The sequence below is a fragment of the Bubalus bubalis genome, chromosome 5 (genome assembly GCF_019923935.1).
Source record: "Bubalus bubalis isolate 160015118507 breed Murrah chromosome 5, NDDB_SH_1, whole genome shotgun sequence".
Taxonomy (NCBI): Eukaryota; Metazoa; Chordata; class Mammalia; order Artiodactyla; family Bovidae; genus Bubalus; species Bubalus bubalis.
In genome coordinates this window covers 6,726,609-6,748,589 of record NC_059161.1, presented here as the reverse complement: position 1 = coordinate 6,748,589, position 21,981 = coordinate 6,726,609, and positions in this window count along the sequence as shown.

The window sequence follows — 21,981 nt, the reverse complement described above, 5'->3', positions numbered from 1 at the left end:
ATTCTCCAGGCAAGAACACTGGAGTGGGTTGCCATTTCCTCCTCCAATGCATGAAAGTGAAAAGTGAAAGTGAAGTCGCTACTTAGCCATAAAAAGCATGAATCTTGTCGTTTGCAACAGCATAGATGGCCCTTAAGGATATTATGCTAAGTGAAATAAGTCAGACGAGAAAGACAAACACTGCATGATATCACTTATATATGGAATATAACAAGCTACTGACTGTAACAAAAAAGAAGCAGACTCACAGATATAGAGAACAAGCTAGATGGTTACCAGTGGGGAGAGGGAAAGGAGGAAGGGGGAGTTTAGGATGGGGGACTTAGAGGTACATGCTGTTATGTGTAAAATAAATTACAAGGATATATTTTACAGTCCAAGGAATATAAACAATACTTCATAATAGTGATAAATGGAGCATAACCTTTAAAAATTGTGAATCACTATATTGTACACTTGTAACACATAATACTGTGCACCAACTCTATTTCAGTAAAAAAATATATAGTGCTCAGTAAGTGCTGGTTCATGGGGAAGGAAAGTGATTTGCTTAGCTGGGTGAAGCCAGATCTCCTGATCCCAGCCTGGAGCTTTCCACAGTATTATACCCACTTGATGAGTGAATTAATATCATTTCACAAAGTCTTATATCCATCAAATTAAAGTTGTATTTAATGAGATGTGTCATGGTTTTTTTAAATGCACCATGAGTTCAGCAGAACAAGGGATTTTTTAGCTTTAAATGTTTTATGCCTGCTATCTCTGATCTTTCCTAGCCAAGGACCTGATCCAGCCTGCTGGCTCCCAGTACTTAGTGCTGAATTTGAGTGGGTCTCTGTCCTGTGGATTATGTACTTTGGAACCCCACTATAAATCATATAAACAACTCCTCATGTGAAGTAAGCAGACACCAAGTGCACACATCTCTTAAATCCACATACCTTCCCAATATGTCTGTTTTGACAACAAAATGTCAAGATTACTGGGTGTTCTGGACACCTGTCAGTCCCACAGTTAATCACAAATGCTCCCTTCTGTAGCAAGATTCTTCACACCAGCCCTTCTTAAGCTTGCAGGACTTTGAAGGCAAAGTGATGACACCAGAAATTCTGGGGAGGCTGAGTGTCTTCTGAGATTTTTTTTTCCCCCCAGAGAGGAAGTCAGATGAAAATATGACTTACTATGGAAGGTAACCGTTGAATCATTTTCCATAAAATACAAGGAGTTATTTACAGGTACTTTGCCCTTAAGGGAGGAACAGAGCCCATTTGTTCCATGATAGATACAGATATTAACAACACAAGCCCTCATTTTCCCGTCCCTTTCCAGCTACACACACACACACACACACACACACACACACACCTCCAATGGAAAGCCTAAGAACTAATCAAGGTAGACTTACAGCTAAATAGGCCTTGCCATCATTTTCTTCCTGTATTTTTTTCTATTTCTGGGTGATGTGTCCTATGAGCTCCCCAAGTACTTCATTATCTACTTATTTTCTTGATTCAACTTCTACTCTGGCTAGCAATTTCATTGGTACAGCTTAAAATTCCTTTTAATGGTTTCTTTTAACTCATTTAAAAACATCTCCCTTTCCCAGTTCTTCCATGCTAGACTTGGCTTTCCCCTAAAGTAATCTCAGTGGTAGCCAATTAAAGTCAATATATATTAAATATACCACCAGTCAGAGCTTATAATGAGAATCCATTCATTCATTAGGTTTGTTTTAAATTAAGTGGAATGATTAATGGGAGGGACAGAGCGTTGAGGATCACTGTCTAAATTCTTCCAGCCAAGAGCAAGAGGGGAGTCACTAATGTGTGTGATGTTTTTAAGTTAGCACAATCTGAGGAAGTCAGTTCATTTCAGTTCAGTTGTTCAGTCATGTCCGACTCTTTGCGACCCCATGAATCGCAGCACGCCAGGCCTCCCTGTCCATCACCAACTCCCAGAGTTCACTCAGACTCACGTCTATCAAGTCAGTGATACCATCCAGCCATCTCATCCTCTGTTGTCCCCTTCTCCTCCTGCCCACAATCCCTCCCAGCATCAGAGTCTTTTCCAATGAGTCAACTCTTCGCATGAGGTGGCCAAAGTACTGGAGTTTCAGCTTTAGCATCATTCCGTCCAAAGAAATCCCAGGGCTGGTTGGATCTCCTTGCAGTCCAAGGGACTCTTAAGAGTCTTCTCCAACACCACAGTTCAAAAGCATCAATTCTTTGGCGCTCAGCTTTCTTCACAGTCCCATTCTTAACACTGCTCAACCTGTTCGTGGGTTTGGAACAAGCTAGCCCATAGTGTATGTAGAGTTCCCTTCACAAGTATAGGACCCCAGGGAAAATGTACCAAGTGAAGGCTCACACACTACGCATCTATGTACCTAAATATCCTAAGTCCAAGTAACAAGCTATTAAATGAAATATGTTTTAACAGTCTACATGGACAGTGATATTTAAATAATAAGTAGAAGACCGGGTTTTCATCTAGAATTCTTAGACCTTCTTAGAGTTGATGAATGTGATAGCGTGGGAGTGTGGTCTGTGGCCCTCTTTTTCTCTCCACTCTGGATCTGACTTGTGCTGCATGGGTTCCTGTGAGCCTCCAGGTGATGTCATAACCTGCCCACCAAGTTCTGTCCAATCTTCCCCAGCAAACCTCTCTCTCTTCCCCTCAACTTGAGGTGCAGGAAAGCAGAACACTGGAGTAAAGGCTTATCTACATTCTGGAAGTGAACCTCAGGATGATTGAGTGGGGACTAGGGGTGGGTTAGGTATTCTTGAGTGTGGTCTACATACATGGGGTTGGGAAGCACGTACTCTTTGGATAGACATTCCCCTCGGCCCTGTGAACTTCTACCTCCCTGGGGTGAGAGTCACTGGGGAAAAGAGAGAAAGGGGGGCCTTCTAAAGTGTGAAGCCCAGGGTAGAGGCTCACTTTGTGGGACCAAAGGATAGCATTGCTGTTAGAAACTCAGTGGAGTTTGGAGGAGTTAATGTGAAAAGAATCAGAGCTGATATTAAATGATTAAGTCTATTTCTATCTTACTTTTTTTTTTTTAGTTTCCATTATTATAAGCAATAACCATTTTTATTAAATTAATAAGCATTATAAACTCACAAGAATTCTCATAAATCATCCAGACGGCTGTGGTTTTAGCTCAAAGAAAGCATCTCCCCTCCCTGTGGCATCTCCTCCTCTCCTGCCTCCATTCAACCCACCCTGCATCACAACAACACATACATGTGCACACACACATTAACGCACACTGATTGTCAGCACACACGTGAACACACGGTGATTGGCAGCAGAGGCAAGTTATCACCTCGATTGAGCCTTGGACGTGTAACTCATACAATAAATGTTTCTGAGCTAGAAGAGCCCTGAGAAATTCTTCTATCCACCCTTTCCCTCTGTATAGGGTACGAACTGAGGTCAAGAGAAGGAAATGACTTGCCCATGTTTTGTTTGCTGACCCTTATTTCTTCAGAGCCGATTGTGACTGTGAAAACAGAAATATTGAGGCCACTGACAGGGGCAATTCTGAGGAAAGCAAAGTAGTCAGGTGTCCCTTGACCAGTGGCTAATGGGGTGATTCACTATGAAATCAACTCTTTATTTTCTTTCCTGTGTTAGAAAACTTTCTGTTTACTTGTGGAGGAGGTTAACTAACCAGAAGGCATGGGAGCGATTTCACTTGACTCGAGAGAGAGGAGACAGTTTTTGTTGTGAATTCTGTTTTTATTGTGTTCCTAAGAACAGAATCATCCTCACCCTAAAAGGAGGGCAAAGATTTTGTGTGTGTGTGTGTGTGTGTGTGTGTGTGCATACGAGGATTATAGAGGTAACATTTACATACAACATAAACCATCAATTCTATGAGTTGTGCCTTATGCTTACAGTCATAACTACCAACACCATCATGACATAGGCCATTTCATACCCCAAAACTTCCCTCTGCCCTTTTGCAGTCAATACCTGCATCTACCCTCAGCATTCATCAAAGGATCAGCTCATGGCACCGTTGTTTTCCCTTTTCTAAAATTTCATATAGATGTAATCTTATAGTACATTAATTTGCATGGTTGATTTCTTTCACTTTTGAGATTTATCTTTATTGTTGTATGTGTTGTTGTATATAATAGAAAAGAAAGTGAAAGTTTAGTTGCTTAGTCATGTCCAACTCTTTGTGACCCCATGGACTGTAGCCTACCAGGCTCCTCCGTCCATGGGATTTTCCAGGCAAGAGTGCTGGAGTGGGGTGCCATTTCCTTCTCCAGAGGATCTTCCCAACTCAGGGATCGAACTCAGGTCTCCCACATTATAGGCAGATGCTTTACCGTCTGAGCCACTAGGGAAGTATATAGTAGAAGTCCATTTATTAAACTCCTGGTTAGTATTTAATTACAAAGACACTTCATAACTTATTTAATCACCAGTTGATGGACATTTGGATTGTCTCTAGTTTTTGACTGAGAAAGAAAAAAAGAAGAAAAAGAGTATCTTCTTTACATTTGAAGGTTGACCTGATCCTCACAGCTGTTATTCTCCTATAGGACATAAACAAACTCATAAATACAAAACAGACAAGGTTACTTTGAGACCATGATAAAATGAGACAGAGAAAGTCTACTTTATAGTTTTGTATAAGTACAGACAAAAACAATATCACTTGCTACCCACAAAATACTAAACTTCCCTCCTCTTGGCTAAAACGAATGACTACTAATTCTTTACTAATTAGAGCTATATGTTCATCTGCCTCCCTATAGATTTATTATTCAGATACCCAATCATAGAACTGACTTTACTTTCTGACAGCCTCAGTCTAGAGTCAGCCCCTACTTCATTAGGTCACCCCCTCAAATCACCCAACTAGGATCAAAATCCTATAATTGTCCCTCTCCAATATCTTCCCACCGAGATCCCCCATGGTTCCCCACAGTGTGTGTTCTCACTCACTATAGTGAGTAATCAGCCCAACTCGTTCAACTACAGACTTGTTCCTGGGAATTTTGGGGGTGGACAGCTGTTACTTTATATTCATGCACAAGTCTTTGTTGTGCACATGTAATTTCTTTTGGGTAAATCTGGAGTGGTGGGGGTTAGTGATCGCATTGATAAGTATATGCCTAACTTGATAAAAAAAAAATTGGCAAATTGTTTCTCACAGTGTTTGCAGTCTTTTGTGTTTCCATCAAGGATGTATAAGTGTTTCAGTTGCCTCATCCTCCCTTGTACTTCTTTTCAGTCAATTTGACCTCTTGTGTAACTAGGTATCATACTGCAGTTTTATCTATTTTCTTGTTCACTAATTATATTAAGTATCTTTTAACATACTGATAGGAATTTGCATATCCTTTTTTAGTGAAATAGCTTCAACACAATTTAGAAATTGTGTTGTATTTTATTGTGTTCTAATAATTGTCAGAGTCCTTTATATAATTTGAATTCAACTATTTTATCAGCTACAGTTTGCAGATATTTCTCCTAGTCTGCAGTTTACCTCGGAGAAGGCAATGGCACCCCACTCCAGTACTCTTGCCTGGAAAATCCCACGGACAGAGGAACCTGGTGGGCTGCAGTCCATGGGGTGGCGAAGAGTCGGACACGACTGAGTGACTTGACTTTCACTATTCACTTTCATGCATTGGAGAAGGAAATGGCAACCCACTCCAGTGTTCTTGCCTGGAGAATCCCAGGGACAGGGGAGCCTGGCGGGCTGCCGTCTATGGGGTCGCACAGAGTCGGACACGACTGAAGCGACACAGCAGCAGCAGCAGTTTACCTTTGCATTTCCTTAGTGATCTTTTCTGAAAAGCATACTTTAAAAATGCTTGGTAATATTATTTTATTATTTTTTGTTTCTGTTTGGTTTGACTTTCTGTGCCCTAAGTTACCTTTGTTTACCTGAAGTGGTAAAGATTTTCTTCTATTATTTTTCCAGAAGTTTTTAAAAGTCTGTATGTACTTATTTTATTTTACAGCATATTTTATTTCATATTCACCACATTTTAATTACCCAATAACCCCAAATGGCTGGCTCTAACCATACTGGACAGTTCAAGACTTGAGAGGCATCAATATTATTGATCTCTTCAAACAATCAGCTTGCAAATCTTTGATTTTATCTATCACTGTTTTTTCAATTTCACTTATTTCTACTCTCATCTTTTAAATTTTTGCTCTCCTGCAATTTTGGGTTTAATGATTTCTTCTTTGCCTTGTTTCTAAAGGTAAAAAATTATGTAATTGATTTGAGATTTTTTCTTTTTATATAACACTTTATCTAATATATTTCACTTTCATTTACAAATCTTTCAAAATATATTCTGATTTTCCTTTTGATTTCTTCTTTCACCCATATGTTATTTAGAAGTGTATTTTTTGTTTTCAAACACTTGGGGATTTTCTAAATAGCTCTTTGTTAATCAGTTCTATTTCATTCTACCATCAGAGAAGGTATGATTTTAATTTTCTTAAACATACTGATACACATTTTATGGCTCAAAATATAGTTTATCCTGTGAATGTTCCATGTATGCATAGAAGAATAATAGGAACATTTACTGCTATTGTGCACTCTATTAAGACCAGATAGGGCACAGTTGTTGATACTGTTCCAGTGTTCCATATCCTTATCTCTCTGCGTTTGACTTTATGTTCTTGTCATTTTGTTTAGTCACTAAGTGACTCTTTTAAGATTCTTTGTGACCCCATGGACTCTAGCGTGCCTGGCTTCCCTTTCCTTCACTATTTCCTGGGCTTTGCACAAACTCATGTCCATTGAGTCAGTGACACTATCCAACCATCTCATCCTCTGTCAACCCCTTCTCCTCCTGCCCTCAATCTTTCCCAGAATCAGGGTCTTTTCCAATGAGTCGGCTCTTCACATCAGGAGGTCAAAATATTGGAGCTTCAGCATCGGTCCTTCCAATGAACATTCAGGGTTGATTTCCTTTAGGACTAGTTGGTTTGATCTCCTTGTAGTCCAAAGGACTCTCAAGAGTCTTTTCCTGTACCAAAATTAGAAAACATCAATTCTTCAGGGCTCAGCCTTCTTTATGGTCCAACTCTCACATCTGTACATGACTACTGGAAAAACCATAGCTTTGACTATATGAACCTTTGTCAACAAAGTGATGTCTCTGCTTTTAAATACACTAAGTTTGTCAGAGCTTTTCTTTCAAAGAGCAAGCGTCTTTTAATTTCAGAATTAATTCTGGCTGCAGAATTCTGGAATGAGGTGCCATTTCCTTCTCCTAGGGGTCTTTCCAATCCAGGAATATAACCTGCATCTCCCAGATTGACAGGTGGATTCTTTATCACAGAGCCACCTAGAGTCCGCTGTGTTTGACTAGTTATTCTATAAATTACTGAAAGAGAAGTGTTGGAATATCCAATAATAATTGTGATTTTGTCTATTCTTTTAGTCCTGTAAGTTTTTGTCTTCTATATTTTGTAGTCCTGTTTTTATGTGAATACACATTTAGAAAAATTGTGCCCTTATGATGAACTGACTTCATAAGTTCCTTGTTTCTGGTAATATTACTGATTCTGAAGTCTACATTGTCTATATTAGTATAGCATTTCAAACTTTCTTTCCATTAACATTTTTACAGTATAGCTTTTCATTCTTTTAAGCTATATCTCTTTATATAAGGCCACTTTTTTATAGTTAGCATACTGTTTGGTCTTGGTTTTTTATCCATTCTTATAATTTCTGCCTTTTAATTGCAACATGTACTGCATTTCCATTTAATGTTGTTATCAATATAGTTGGGAAGTTGGGTTTAAATCTACCATCTTGTTACTTCATTTTTATTTTTTATATCTGTTACTTATTCTGTTTCTCCCTTTTTGTTTCTTTCAGATCAACTGAATTTTTAAAATTAATTTCATTTTATGTCCACTGTGGGTTGTTATCTGTAACTAATTTAGTTTTTAGTGGTTGCTCTAGATTTGTAGTATACAGTTTTAACTTGTCATAGTCTATCTTTAAGTAATATCAAATCACTTTCTGTATTGTGTTCAAATCTTAGAATGCTATAGTTTCCTTCTCTTTGACTTTTTTGTCATTCACTTTACTTTCACTTGTGATAAACTTACACATTGCATTATTATATTTGCTTTAAATTGTAAATTGACTCAATGGACATGAACTTGAGCAAGCTTCAGGAGTTGGTGATGGACAGGGAAGCCTGGCGTGCTGCAGTCCATGGGGTTGCAAAGAGTTGGACACGACTGAATGACTGAACTGAACTCAACGAGATTATAAAATGAGATAAAACTCTTTTATGGCTAATTCCATTTTACTATATACTGGTGATGTTCATTCCATCGTGTAGAACTAAATATGATCCTGATATAGTTTTGTTCTGCTTGAAAAATCTCTTTTATCATTTCTTGTAATGCAGGTCAGGTGGCAATAAATTATATCAGCTTTTGTTTGTATGAAAGAATGTTTATTTCATCTTTATTTTTTTCTTCCATTTTTTATTTTTGAAATATAATCAACATACAGCATGGTGTAAGTTTAAGGTATATAGCATACTGATCTGGCTTACATACTTCAGGAAATGATTATCACAAAATTTAATGAACATCCATCATCTCATATAGATACAAAATCAAAAAATAAAAGAAAATCTTGTTATAGAAATTTTAGGATTTACCTTTTAACAATTTTATATCTAATGTACAACAGTGTTGGTTATGGCTTGCCTGGTGTCTCAGATGGTAAAGAATCTGCCCACAATGCAGGAGACCCAGGTTCAATCCCAGGGTTGGGAAGATACCCTAGAGAAGGGAGTGGCTACGCACTCCAGTATTCTTCATGGAGAATCCCATGAACAGAGGAGCCTTGTGGGCTATAGTCCATGGTGTTGCAGAGTTGGGCACAACTGAGTGACTAAATATGTAAGTGCTGGTTATATTTGTCATTCTGTACATTACCAGTTCGATCTTCGTAAGATTTGACCTCAAGTATTTGAAAACAGGTTTAGGGTAGCCTTTGGTGTGTGTGCGTGCTTAGTTACTCATTTGTGTCTGACTCTTTGTGACCCCAAGAACTGTAGCCTGCTAGGCTCCTCTGTCCATGAGGATTCTCCAGGCAAGAATACTGGAGTGGGTTGTCATTCCCTTCTTCAGGGCATCTTCTCGACCCAGGGATCAAATCCAGATCTCCCACATTGCAGGCAGATTCTTTACTGTCTGAGCCACCAGTGAAGACTTTGGTGTAGTGCTAATTTATTTCCATTAGTAGAGCAATTCATGCTGAGTACTATCTAACATCCCATGTATTTGGAGTTCTTTCACTGCGGGTAGTGTAGATTATCCTAATTCTCATTTGATCTTGGACATTGTTCTGACTACAGCTTTCTAGTTGTTCTTTCCACAGATTATGGCAATTTTCTCCCATGTACTTTCAGAAAGGTACTCAGTCAAGGACTCTAGGGGACCTTTCTTCAGATCTCTGTATATCTCCCAGCAAACATCTCCAATTATGCATCCTTGCAAATTGTATCCACTTCTGTCTTCCTGAACTCTAATCTCCACATCTCCCACTCACCAAAATGACTGAGCTCTAGGTGAGTTTCCCTTCCTTGAACAGTAGCCTGGAAATTGCTTCCAGAAAGTAATCTTGTGCAATCATGCAGACTACCTCAAATATTTTTTCCTCCTAGGATTCACAGTTGTGTGCTACCTGTGTTTTGACACCTGAAAATATTTTTTTTCCTGATTTTCTGATTGTTTAAGGCAAGTGGTAAATCTTACACCATTTTTTTTTCAATCACAGAAGCAGAGGTCATTGGTAAACACATTTTGATCAATTTTTTCTGATAAATTATCAATATTGTTTGACTGTCAGTAAAGATCTATTATTGAAATAAAAGGTGGGAACTGGATAAAAGCTTTCAAATAGTAGAAATAGGGAAAGGATAATGGATTTGGAGTTTTAAGCATGTGGGCTCTTTCTCTGTGGTCACAAGATTCTTCAGTGACCCGGAAGGACTGAGATTGTGGGGCTTTGTGTGGAGTTCCTTGTGAGGGCATGGCAACTATGTTCTTGTGAGGAAGGATCATCAAGGCAGGTGCCATTGTGTAACCAGGGACATTCTATCTTCATGCATCATGAGATCTGAGCACTTTGCAAGATTTCTATCTTACAATTCTCCAGTCATTGATTCTGGAAGATGACAAGACAACCAGCAGGTTAGGTCAAGAACCTCCATCGCCAAGCCTATCCTTAGAAGTTAGACTAGGGAATATGAATACACCCTTACTACAGAAAGAAGATTGCTTTAGAGTTGAGTTGGATTGTTAGCTTTTTCTTTTAAAGTACTTTAATTCTTCCTATGTTGCAGAACAAGGAAAATAGAGGAATAAGTTAAAGTATGAGTCTCTTAGGATAGTCTGTCTCACTTTTAAACAAAAGATGGACTAAAGAGGTACATTATTCCTAATAAGAGGTTCATCAGTATTTTTGAAGACGTTAAGACATTTATCACTTTTAAACTTGAACTATTTGCCTTTCTTTATAATTCTAGTTTTTCATAAAAGATTCAAACTTGCTTATCTATCTGCTTATTTCCAATCCAACCTATTTAATTGGCTACTGTTAGGTCAATGTCATATATACATATGTACATAGGATAGCTATTTTCTATACAGTAGATTATGTTATTTTGGCTCCTTTAGGTTGCAGGAAAAGCAGATCTTAGCTTGTCTAATTATTTTAATTTACACAGTTTTAGTCAAGTTACTAAGAAACTTAGATAGACAAGAAATCTTCTCAGGACAACTCAGCTAAACACCAAGAAGAATGAGAACATACTTCAGCATCCTGTAGTTATGGCAGTTCAGTTCAGTCTTTCAGTCGTGTCCATCTCTTTGTGACCCCATGGACTGCAGCTCGCCAGGCTTCACTGTCCATCACCAGCTCCCGGAGCCTACTCAACTCATGTCCACTGAGTCAGTGATGCCATCCAACCATCTCATCCTCTGTCATCCCCTTCTCCTCCCACCTTCAATCTTTCCCAGCATCAGGGTCTTATCCAGTGAGATGGCTCTTTGCATCAGGTGGCCAAAGTTTTGGAGTTTCAGCTTTAGCGTTAGTCCTTCCAATGAATATTCAGGACTGATTTCCTTTAGGATTGACTGGTTGGATCTCTTTGCAGTCCAAGGGACTCACAAGAGTCTTCTGCAACACCACAGATCAAAAGCATCAATTCTTCAGCACTCAGATTTCTTTATAGTCCAACTCTCACATCCATACATGACTACTGGAAAAACAATAGCTTTAACTAGATGAACTTTTGTTGGTAAAGTAATGTCTTTGCTTTTTAATATACTATCTACGTTGGTCATAACTTTCCTTCCAAGGAGTAAGCGTCTTTTAATTTCATGGCTGCAGTCACCATGTGCAGTGATTTTGGAGCCCAAAAAAAAGTCAGCCACTGTTTCCATTGTTTTCCCATCTATTTGCCATGAAGTGATGGGACAAGATGCCATGATCTTAGTTTTCTGACTGTTGAGTTTTAAGCCAACTTTTTCACTCTCCTCTTTCACTTTCATCAAGAGGCTCTTTAGTTCCTCTTTGCTTTCTGCCATAAGGGTGGTGTCATCTGAGTATCTGAGTTTATTGATATTTCTCCTGGCAATCTTGATTCTAGCTTTTGCTTCATCCAGCCCAGGATTTTGCATGATGTACTCTGCATATAAGTTAAATAAACAGGGTGACAGTATACAGCCTTGACGTACTCCTTTCCCTATTTGGAACCAGTGTGTTATTCTATGTTCAGTTCTAACTGTTGCTTCTTGACCTGCATACAGATTTCTCAGGAGGCAGGTCAGGTGGTCTTGGTATATTCTTGGTAGCTCTTTGATCCTTTGTTACTTCTCACCCAACTCTTCTGCTGTTATAGTTACGAGATGCCTTAGCTTCTCTCTGTCTTTCCTTCTGGTTTTTAATCATTCTATGGATTGACTGTCTCTTCTTCCAGTCAATCTGTAGAAGGATTCAAGTAGCAGCCAAATAAAAGGTTGGCTTCTACTTATTTATGACTTTATGGCATCACAGTTTCAACTTCCTGCCTTGTCTACATGAATCTCCTCTTCAGCCCGTTTTTATTTTCTGTTTAATCTTTCTATGCGGTTTCCCTGGTGGTTTAGTGGTAAAGAAACTGCCTGCAATGTAGGAGACCTGGGTTCCATCCCTGGGTTGGGAAGATCCCCTGGAGAAGGAAATGGCAACCCACTCCAGTATTCTTGCCTGGAGAATCCCATGGACAGTGGAGCCTGGTGGGCTACAGTCCATGGGGTCGCAACAAGTCGGACACGACTTAGTGACTAAACAACAATCTTTCTATGTTTTAACTGGGCTGAACTCTCATTCTGGGTTACATCATAGGCTGCTGACCAGATGATTGCTTTGGAGTAAGTGCTTCTCCTTGGTCCAATAACTTGTCACCATGTCACATGCAGATGTAGTATCAAACTGATGGCTCATCCGAAAGGAGCCACTTGGAAAGCTGCTGAGATCATTGAAGGCACTGTGAGATATTCTAGAAGGGGAAGATATAGGTGTCTGGTATCTCACAATGTCTGCCCAATGTGTGGATGTTAAAGACATTATTGCTGAATGAGCGAATGAATTAAATAATAAATCTCTTTTACTTTGAGTGGATAAAGAGCAGTTAGCTAGAACATCTTTTACGCTTTAAACTTCCAAGTTATTCATCTCAGTCTGCCTTTCCTCACTTTGTAACTCAAATTGGAATTGGGTAATTCCAGGCAGGGCAGATCCTTCACTGTTGAATGAAGTAAGGTGTTTCATTTTCCCTGGCAACCTATCTCCTGGCAGCTAGAGGTCTCATTCCTCATTTGCTTCATAGGGTGGTTGAGGATGAAATGAGATCTTTTATCTAGATTCACCAAACTTGGTGTCTGGGCCATCAGAAGTGCTTCATTCATTGGGTGTTGCTTTTCTATGCTCCTCAATCTTGGCTCATCATTTTGTCATATCCCAAACTCCAAAATTACTTTTAAAAAATGTTTCCTTTCACCTCAGGAGGTTTTCCTGTTTCTGTGTGCCGTCAGTTGGGTTGGGGACAGTAAATTGATTAAAATAATCATACTAAAAGATTAGTAATTTTTTCCCCCTCTTCATAAGTATTTTGTTTTTAAAAGAAGAATTTGTTAACTCTGAGGAATTAAACTCAGAATGTATACGCCCCTAGCATATATGAGTTGGGTAAAAGACACCCCTTTCATGAATCTTCAAAGTTAGGAAAATGGCTTGGGAAATACTTATTGTGGCTTATTTGGCTTTCTCAATTCAAGCATTGAATAAATTTAATTAATAAAGTTAGAGTCAGGCTTAATTTCTACAATTCCTAGAATTCCAAGACCAAGTCTATGCATTATCTTGTTTGAAAACATCAGAATCAGATACTAAACAGAAATTTTTTTGGCAACTACGTTCACAGCTTCGTGGTGAAAACAGTCTCCTGTTTCAGGGAGAGGTAAGTAAAGACTGGGTTTTCCGAAGTGGCTCAGGGGGATGGAATCCACCTCCTGTTTCAGGGAGAGGCAAATGAAGCCTGCGTTTTCCGAAGTGGCTCAGTGGGATGGAATCCACCTGCCAAAGCTGGAGATGCTAGTTCGATCCCTGGGTCAGGAAGATCTCCTGGAGAAGGAAGTGGCCACCCACTCCAGGATTCTGGCTTGGAGAATCCCATGGACAGAGGAGCATGCCGGACTACAGTTCATGGGTTCACAAAGGGTTGGACACGACTGAGCAACTAAACAACAACAGCAAATAAAGGCTTAGAGATTCTTAGTCCATCCAGTTGATAAGACAGATCCAGTAAGGACACTTAGACTACTGTTACTGGCCCTGGAAAATCCCATGGACGGAGGAGCCTGGTGGGCTGCCGTCTATGGGGTCGCACAGAGTCGGACATGACAGAAGCGACTTAGCAGCAGCAGCAGCAACTGGCCCTAGAGCCTTTCCTTGGTCTTGAGAGCAACTGCGCTGTGGACCCCTCCCCTCGTTTGAAGCTTGATGAGGAAGCTGTCACGGGTAAAGTTGAGTTGCTAGACACGGGGAAGCCCTGGAGCATTTATGGCTTCTCAGAAAGTAGTCACTTTTTTTTTTTTTTTTTTAATCAAAATGTGAGCTGGACAAGCCATAGACAAACTCGCGCTCGGCCCTCACATGCAGCTGCCGGCCTTTGGGACTCCTCGCTCACTCGTTATTTTAACAGTGTTTCAGCAGGCTGTGCAGTCAAGCAGAAATACCACACTCTTTGTGAAAACCCGAGGTCAGCACAATTTCTTCCCTGGGAAATTGTAACCTTTTGCGCTGAGATTGGGATGTCTAGGTTAGAGAAGGAGAGAGGAAAACCAGTTTCTGGGGTCTCCAAAGTCCTTATCCCTTTCCGAAGCAGCAGAGCCAAGAGCACAGGTTCAGGGCAGTCCGTCCTCTGTCAGGGCTGCTAAGAGGATACAAGTATTTTGCAAGTCACACTGCCAGGAACATTTACATCTCAGCGACATATGGTGTTGGGTTCCCTGACGGCTCACTCTCGCCTCTGTGATTTTGGCTGTGCTCATTCTTATGTGTGGAATGGCTTGTTTCTTCTGGACTAATTCCTCTCCATCCTCAAAGAGTCAACTTCTCAGAAGAGTCTTTCCTCAACTTCACACATACCTCTTTTGTGTCTGGAGGGCTCAGGGTTTAGTTTAAAAGCTATTGCATCAGAGACCTCTGGAGTCAAACCTATTTGGCCTCTTATCATCTTCATGAACTTTATTTCTTTTTCTATAAAATGAAGATAATAATGCCTCAAAGTTTGATATGCTTCAAAACATACAAGCCTTTAGCTTGTTACAGAGGCTTGTTTTTTATCAAGTGACTATTGGCTGAACATCCGGACCCTCTCTGAAGGGGAAAAGATGTCACAAAAAGTTCACAGATTGGGGGGCATGTAAGAGAGAGAAAGTGTGGATAGCAATGAAGCCAGCCGTTGGTGGCATGGGGATAGGAGGTGTTGGTGGTGTGGGTGCTATGGGCTGATTCTAAAGGTTTAGGTCTGTTGGGTCTTCTGTGGTGCAAGCTGGCTGGGCACCCACCTCCTTGTCAGCCCCCAGCTTCATCCCCACTGCTGCCTCTACCTCCACATCCCCCTGTGCACAGCCCTGAGGTGTGTCCTGGGATGACCAAGCTTTGCGGACAAACATGGTTTCAGAATAGGGTCTCAGGATAAGGGGCCTTTCTCCTCCTCCTTCTTTTTTTTTTTAATGCTCAGATCAGAGCAGATGCCATATCAGCTGCCTTCTACTTTAGAAGACTTGGAATATTTCTGCTAGTTGCAGTAGATTTCCAATCGTATCGGCCTGTGCCTCACTTTTCTGGAGGAAAAAGCAGCCAAACTATGGAGACTTTGTCAGTCTATGAGCACACCTGGGAAAGTATCAATTTAGGTGGGAGAGGAAGTAGTTGCTCTCAGTGTTCTGCTTCTTTATTTTATTCTTTAAATTAATTTTTATTGGAGTATAGTGATTTGCAATGTTGTATTAGTTTCTGCTGTACAGCCAACTGAATCAGTTATATATATATATGTATATGTATATATGTGTGTATATCTATATCTATATATAATAAATCTATAAAATCTCCTTTTTAGATTTCTTTCCCTTATAGGTCATTACAGAGTATTGAGTAGAGTTCCCTGTGCTATATGTGGGTCTTTATTAGTTATCTATTTTATATATAGCAGTGTTTATATGTCAATCACAATCTCCCAATTTATCCCTCCCCTTCCCCCCTTGATAACCACAGATTTGTTTTCTACATCTGTGACTTTATTTCAGTTTTGTAAATAAATTCATTTGTAATTTTTTTTTTGTTCTGCTTCTTATACACACACTGAATAAGCATTCCTTGAAGATTTCACAGAAATATGTGACTCATGTGTTTTCACATTTATTGTTTCTCTTCATTTTCATGACATGTGCGAGAGATATTAATATTACCAATTGGTAGAAATAGGATCACAGAGGTAAAGTGACTCACTCAAAGGCACACACAAAGTAAGTGGGAGAGTCAGGGTTTGAACACAAGTCTGTCTGACTCTCAAGTGAGGCTTCTTCCTCTTAATCTCACCTGAATGTTGAAAAATACTTTGCCCCAAAGAAATACAAATGCTGAGGTCTAGCACAACCTTAAATTTCATGAATGTGGGTAACCACGGACTCGCCTGTAATTTGAGTAAAGCTGTGTTTCTTCTTTCTAGGAAAAAATATACCTACATATCAATTTTATATCTAATTTCTTAGATTAACAAGCTCTGAATTTCAACCATCAGCCTCAGGAAAAGAATCCATAATCTGGTCCAAATTATCACTTTACTTACGGAGAAGCCAGAACCAAGAGAGAGTAGAAAGAAATATTAGTCAGTTACCTGGAGGTAGGACCCAGGCCTTTCAAATCTTACTACCCAAAGGGGCCTCTCATACTTAACTGTGCAGAGAGAAAAAAGTACACTCAGGGAAAGAATGAAATTCAAGGTGAAGGAAGGTAACTGCTTTAATTATTGTATATAAATTCTAATTTCTAGGCCCAAATTTCGGTTTCTGTGAGGAAACAGACCTACAGAGTGAAGGCAGAACCTGCAGGTAATTTTAACTCCTTCGGGTGTCTCTCAGTCCAAAGAGCCTAAATTCCCAGAGCACTTCATTTACTAAGGAACAGCTTATACATAGAGAGACTCTGTGACATCAGTATTCTAGCCTTGCCTCACACCCTATAGATCAATGGCTTGTTCTTATCTGACAGCATCCACTGACATATTTCCCCAAGATCGAAGAAGGAAGAGAAGAAATTGCAGGGAGGATTTGCAGCTGGCTGGCATATTGTGTTTTTATTGAAAGGCTTTACTGTCCCCACACTGCCTGGATTGCCCAAATCCGTGCAGTCAACAGTCACCATGCATGGGAAGGTATAGGGGTGCCCTGCCAGTGAACTTGCACTATTTCATATTAGCTGGCTCCCTGCCATATTGAAATATTATCTTCAAGGGCTCTGACTCTTATTCTGACAATTCTGCATTTTTATGAGGGAATAAGCAGAGGAAATTGATGTCATGTATAAATGTAGATCCATACACAGTACTCTTTAAGGTGGATTATCTGCACTGTTAGGTTCAGAGTTCAGAAAGCAGAAAACAATACATGAGATAGACTATGATTTTTATTAATCACACAAAAGCACCTATCAGATAAAATCAATGGACAAATTCTTATCAAGTATGTGCCTGGGGCACAATAAAGGACAGAAAGATACTAAGGTGGCAAGAACACACAGAAGAACTATATAAAAAAGATCTTCATGACCCAGATAACCATGGTGGTGTGATCACTCACCTAGAGCCAGACATCCTAGAATGTGATGTCAAGTAGGCCTTAGGAAGCATCACTATGAACAAAACTAGTGGAGGTGATGGAATTCCAGTTGAGCAATTTCAAATCCTGAAAGATGATGCTGTGAAAATGCTGCACTCAATATACCACCAAATTTGGAAAACTTAGTAATGGCCACAGGACTGGAAAAGATCAATTTTCATTCCAATCCCAAAGAAAGGCAATGACAAAGAATGTTCAAACTACCACACAATTGAACTCTTCTCACACACTAGCAAAGTAATGCTTGAAATTGTCCAAGCCAGGTTTCAACAGTATGTGAACTGTGAACTTCCAGATGTTCAAGCTGGATTTAGAAAAGGCAGAGGAACCAGAGAACAAATGGCCAACATCTACTGGATCATCAAGAAAACAAGAGCGCTCCAGAAAAACATCTACTTATGCTTTATTGACTATGCCAAATTCTTTGACTCTGTGGATCACAACAAACTGTGGCAAATTGTTCAAGAGTTGGGAATACTAGACCACCTGATCTGTCCCCTGAGAAATATGTATGCAGGTCAAGAAGCAACAGCTAGAACTGGACGTGGAACAACAGACTGGTTCCAAATCAGGAAAGGAGTACGTCAAGGCTACATATTGTCACCCTGCTTATTTAATTTATATGCAGAGTACATCATGTGAAATGCCAGGCTGGATGAAGCACAAGCTGGAGTCAAGATTGCCAGGAGAAATATCAATAACCTCAGATACGCAGATGGCATCACCCTTATGGCAGAAAGCAAAGAAGAACTAAAAAGCCTCTTGATGAAAGTGAATGAGGAGAGTGAAAAAGTTGGCTTAAAGCTCAACATTCAGAAAACTAAGATCATGGCATCTGGTCCCATCACTTCATGGCAAATAGATGGGGAAACAATGGAAACAGTGAAAGACTTTATTTTTGGGGCTCCAAAATCATTGTAGATGGTGATTAAAGCTATGGTATTAAAACACTTGCTCCTTGGAAGAAAAGCTATGATCGACCTAGACAGCATATTAAAAAGCAGAGACATTACTTTGCCAACAAAAGTCTGTCTAGTCAAAGCTATGGTTTTTCCAGTAGTCATGTATGGATGTGAGAGTTGGACTATAAAGAAGGCTGAACACTGAAGAATTGATGCTTTTGAACTGTGGTGTTGGAGAAGACTCTTGAGAGTCCCTTGGACAGCAAGGAGATCCAACTAGTCTATCCTAAAGGAAATCAGTCCCGGATATTCATTGGACGGACTGATGCTGAAGCTGAAATTCCAATACTTTGGCCACCTGATTCAAAGAACTGACTCAAAAAAAGATCCTGATGTGGGAAAGATTGAAGGTGGGAGTGGAAGGGGACAATAGAGGATGAGATGGTTGGATGGCATCACCAGTTCAATGGAAATGAGTTTGAGTAGACTCCACGAGTTGGTGATGGACAGGGAGGCCTGGCGTTTTGCAGTCAATGGGGTAACAAAGAGTTGGACATGACTGAGTGACTGAACTGACTGATGTGCCTGGGACTGTGTTAGGTGATGGGAGTATAAGATGAATGACTCAAGGCAGCCATCCATCCATCCATCCATTCATCCATCTATTCTTTAAAATGTTATAGTTGTTCTAGGGTTTCTATAGACTCACAGACGAATCAAATTAAACAATCAGCACCCTGGAGGAAATGGTCATTGAGCTGAATTTTGAAGTAGAATAGGGACACTCTAACCCATTCCAGTGTTCTTGCCTGGAGAATCCCAGGGACAGGGGAGCCTGGTGGGCTGCCGTCTGTGGGGTCACACAGGGTCAGACATGACTGAAACAACTTAGCAGCAGCAGCAGGGACACTCTGGATAAATTGGAGATGGAGGCAGGATGCTAGGGAAGTTTATTTGAAGCAGAGGGAAAGGTGCCTGTAAGTAGCATAATGGGTTTAGGGAACTGCATGAACTTCAGGATCATTGGTGTACAGGATGCATGTGGTAGAGTAGTGGGACAGGGAGGGAAGAAGGTAGAGGATTATTCAGGCACCAGATCACAAAGACTTTTATGTGCTAAGCTAAGGAGGTTGAACTTTATCTTGAAAACTAAGGGGAGCTGTTGAAGGATTTTAATAGGGGTGAATGGAAGTATCAGATTTATGTTTTGGACAGATTACTCTGTCTATGGGGAGGAGGATGTGTTGGAAAGGGGCCAGGCTGATGGCTGGAAGATGAGTTAGGAGGTTATTGCTGTAATCCAGGTGGGATCCAGAATAAAGCAGTAACTGTTGCTAAAGATAGGAAGACATATTAAAGAGATATTTAAGAGGCAAGATATACATGACTGTTTGCATGTAGAGATAAAAGAGAAAGAGGAATCGGGATTCTGCTTTGAGCAATTATTTGTATGGTGGTGCCAGCCAGTGAAATAGTGAATATAATCAGAGCTGCACACGGCAAGAGCATTACCCAAGGCAAAGTAATTAATTCCTTTTAGAGTATTTTGAATGTGTAATTGGAAGAATGATCAAATGGAGATACTAGCATAGCAGTTGACTTTGTGGGTCTCTGGGAAGAAATCTTTGAAAATACAGATTTTCGATTCATCATTCACAGAAGACTGTGGACAAGATCACCCAATGAGACTGTCAAGTCTCAGAAAAATGAAAGATGAGGATGAAGTTCCTGTAGGAGGTCAAAGAGTTGCCAGAAGGAAAACTGGAGACGAGTAATTTCAACAGAGGCCAAAGGAAGAGGAAATTCTCATAAGGAAGAATTCTACATAGTTAAATGCTTTAGAAGACAGAGATCTGATGGTTTGGAGAGTCTGATGATGTCAAGGGCTTTGGCATCATAAAAGGATTGATTTCATGAGTGAGATATTGTTGGAAGCCATACTACAAGGAGATGAATGATAAGTCAGGGAAATTATGCATTATGATAAATAGGAAAAATACTGATGTAGATAATACTTTCAAGAAGATAATAAAGAGAAAGTGGTAGACAGGAAGGCTGGGGAAGAGGACACAGTGTTTTTTACATTTTTTTAAATTAATTTTTAAATTTTTTATTAAAGTATAGATGATTTACAATGTGTTAATTTCAGGTATACAGTGATTCAGTTATACATACACCTATATTCATTCTTTTCTTGTTTCTTTTTCCACATCAGATCAGATCAGATCAGTCACTCAGTCGTGTCCGACTCTTTGCCACCCCATGAATCGCAGCATTCCAGGCCTCCCTGTCCATCACCAACTCCCGGAGTTCACTCAGACTCACGTCCATCGAGTCAGTGATGCCATCCAGCCATCTCATCCTCTGTCGTCCCCTTCTCCTCCTGCCCCCAATTCCTCCCAGCATCAGAGTCTTTTCCAATGAGTCAACTCTTCTCATGAGGTGGCCAAAGTACTGGAGTTTCAGCTTTAGCATCATTCCTTCCAAAGAAATCCCAAGGCTGATCTGCTTCAGAAGGGACTGGTTGGATCTCCTTGCAGTCCACGGGACTCTCAAGAGTCTTCTCCAACACCACAGTTCAAAAGCATCAATTCTTCGGCCCTCAGCCTTCTTCACAGTCCAACTCTCACATCCATACATGACCACAGGAAAAACCATAGCCTTGACTAGACGGACCTTTGTTGGCAAAGTAATGTCTCTGCTTTTGAATATGCTGTCTAGGTTGGTCATAACTTTCCTTCCAAGGAGCAAGCATCTTTTAATTTCATGGCTGCAGTCACCATCTGTAGTGATTTTGGAGCCCAGAAAAATAAAGTCTGACACTGTTTCCACTGTTTCCCCATCTATTTCCCATGAAGTGGTGGGACCGGATGCCATGATCTTCGTTTTTCCCATATAGGTTATTATAAATATTGAGTATGGTTCCCTGTGCCAAGACAGTAGGTCCTTGATTATTTTATATATAGTAGTATCGATATGCTACCACCAAATTTGTAATTTATTTCTGCCCCTTACCTTTCCCCTTCGGTAGTCATAAGTTTGTTTTCTAGGTCTATGAGGATATGGTTTTGATCTGTGTTGTTTCATTTTGTTGTTGTTTTAAGAGGGGAAATCCGAGAGTATTTATTTTCTGAGTAGGAACAACCATTACAAGGGAGAAGCTGAATAAACAGGAGAGATAAAGAATGAAACAGCATGGTTAGGAAGTACTAGGGGATCTAAAACATTAATAGAGAAATTATTCTTAGTAGAACAGAAGGAAGCGTAGGTACAAATGGAGGTCAGAACGCAATGACGGGGAGCAGGCTGAGGGAGCGGTGGCTGGAGGCTTCATTTCCACCATAGTGGCCTGGGAAAGTCTTATTAGAGACATGGCTGGGGAGGCACACTGAGGGCAGAGGGCAAGCGGTGCTGGAAGCAAGTGAGCCGTTCCAGGGCTCCCGGGCAGGGTGACAGGGCCAGTGGAGACAGCAGTTCTCAAAGTTGTAGTGACACCAGTGTGTGCTTCAGAAGAAAGAACAGTAGAGTCGCCTGAGTACTGACCACACCTCAGACAGCGGCCTGGAACCTGACCCCGCCTTCCCACCATGCTGGGGAGATGACATAC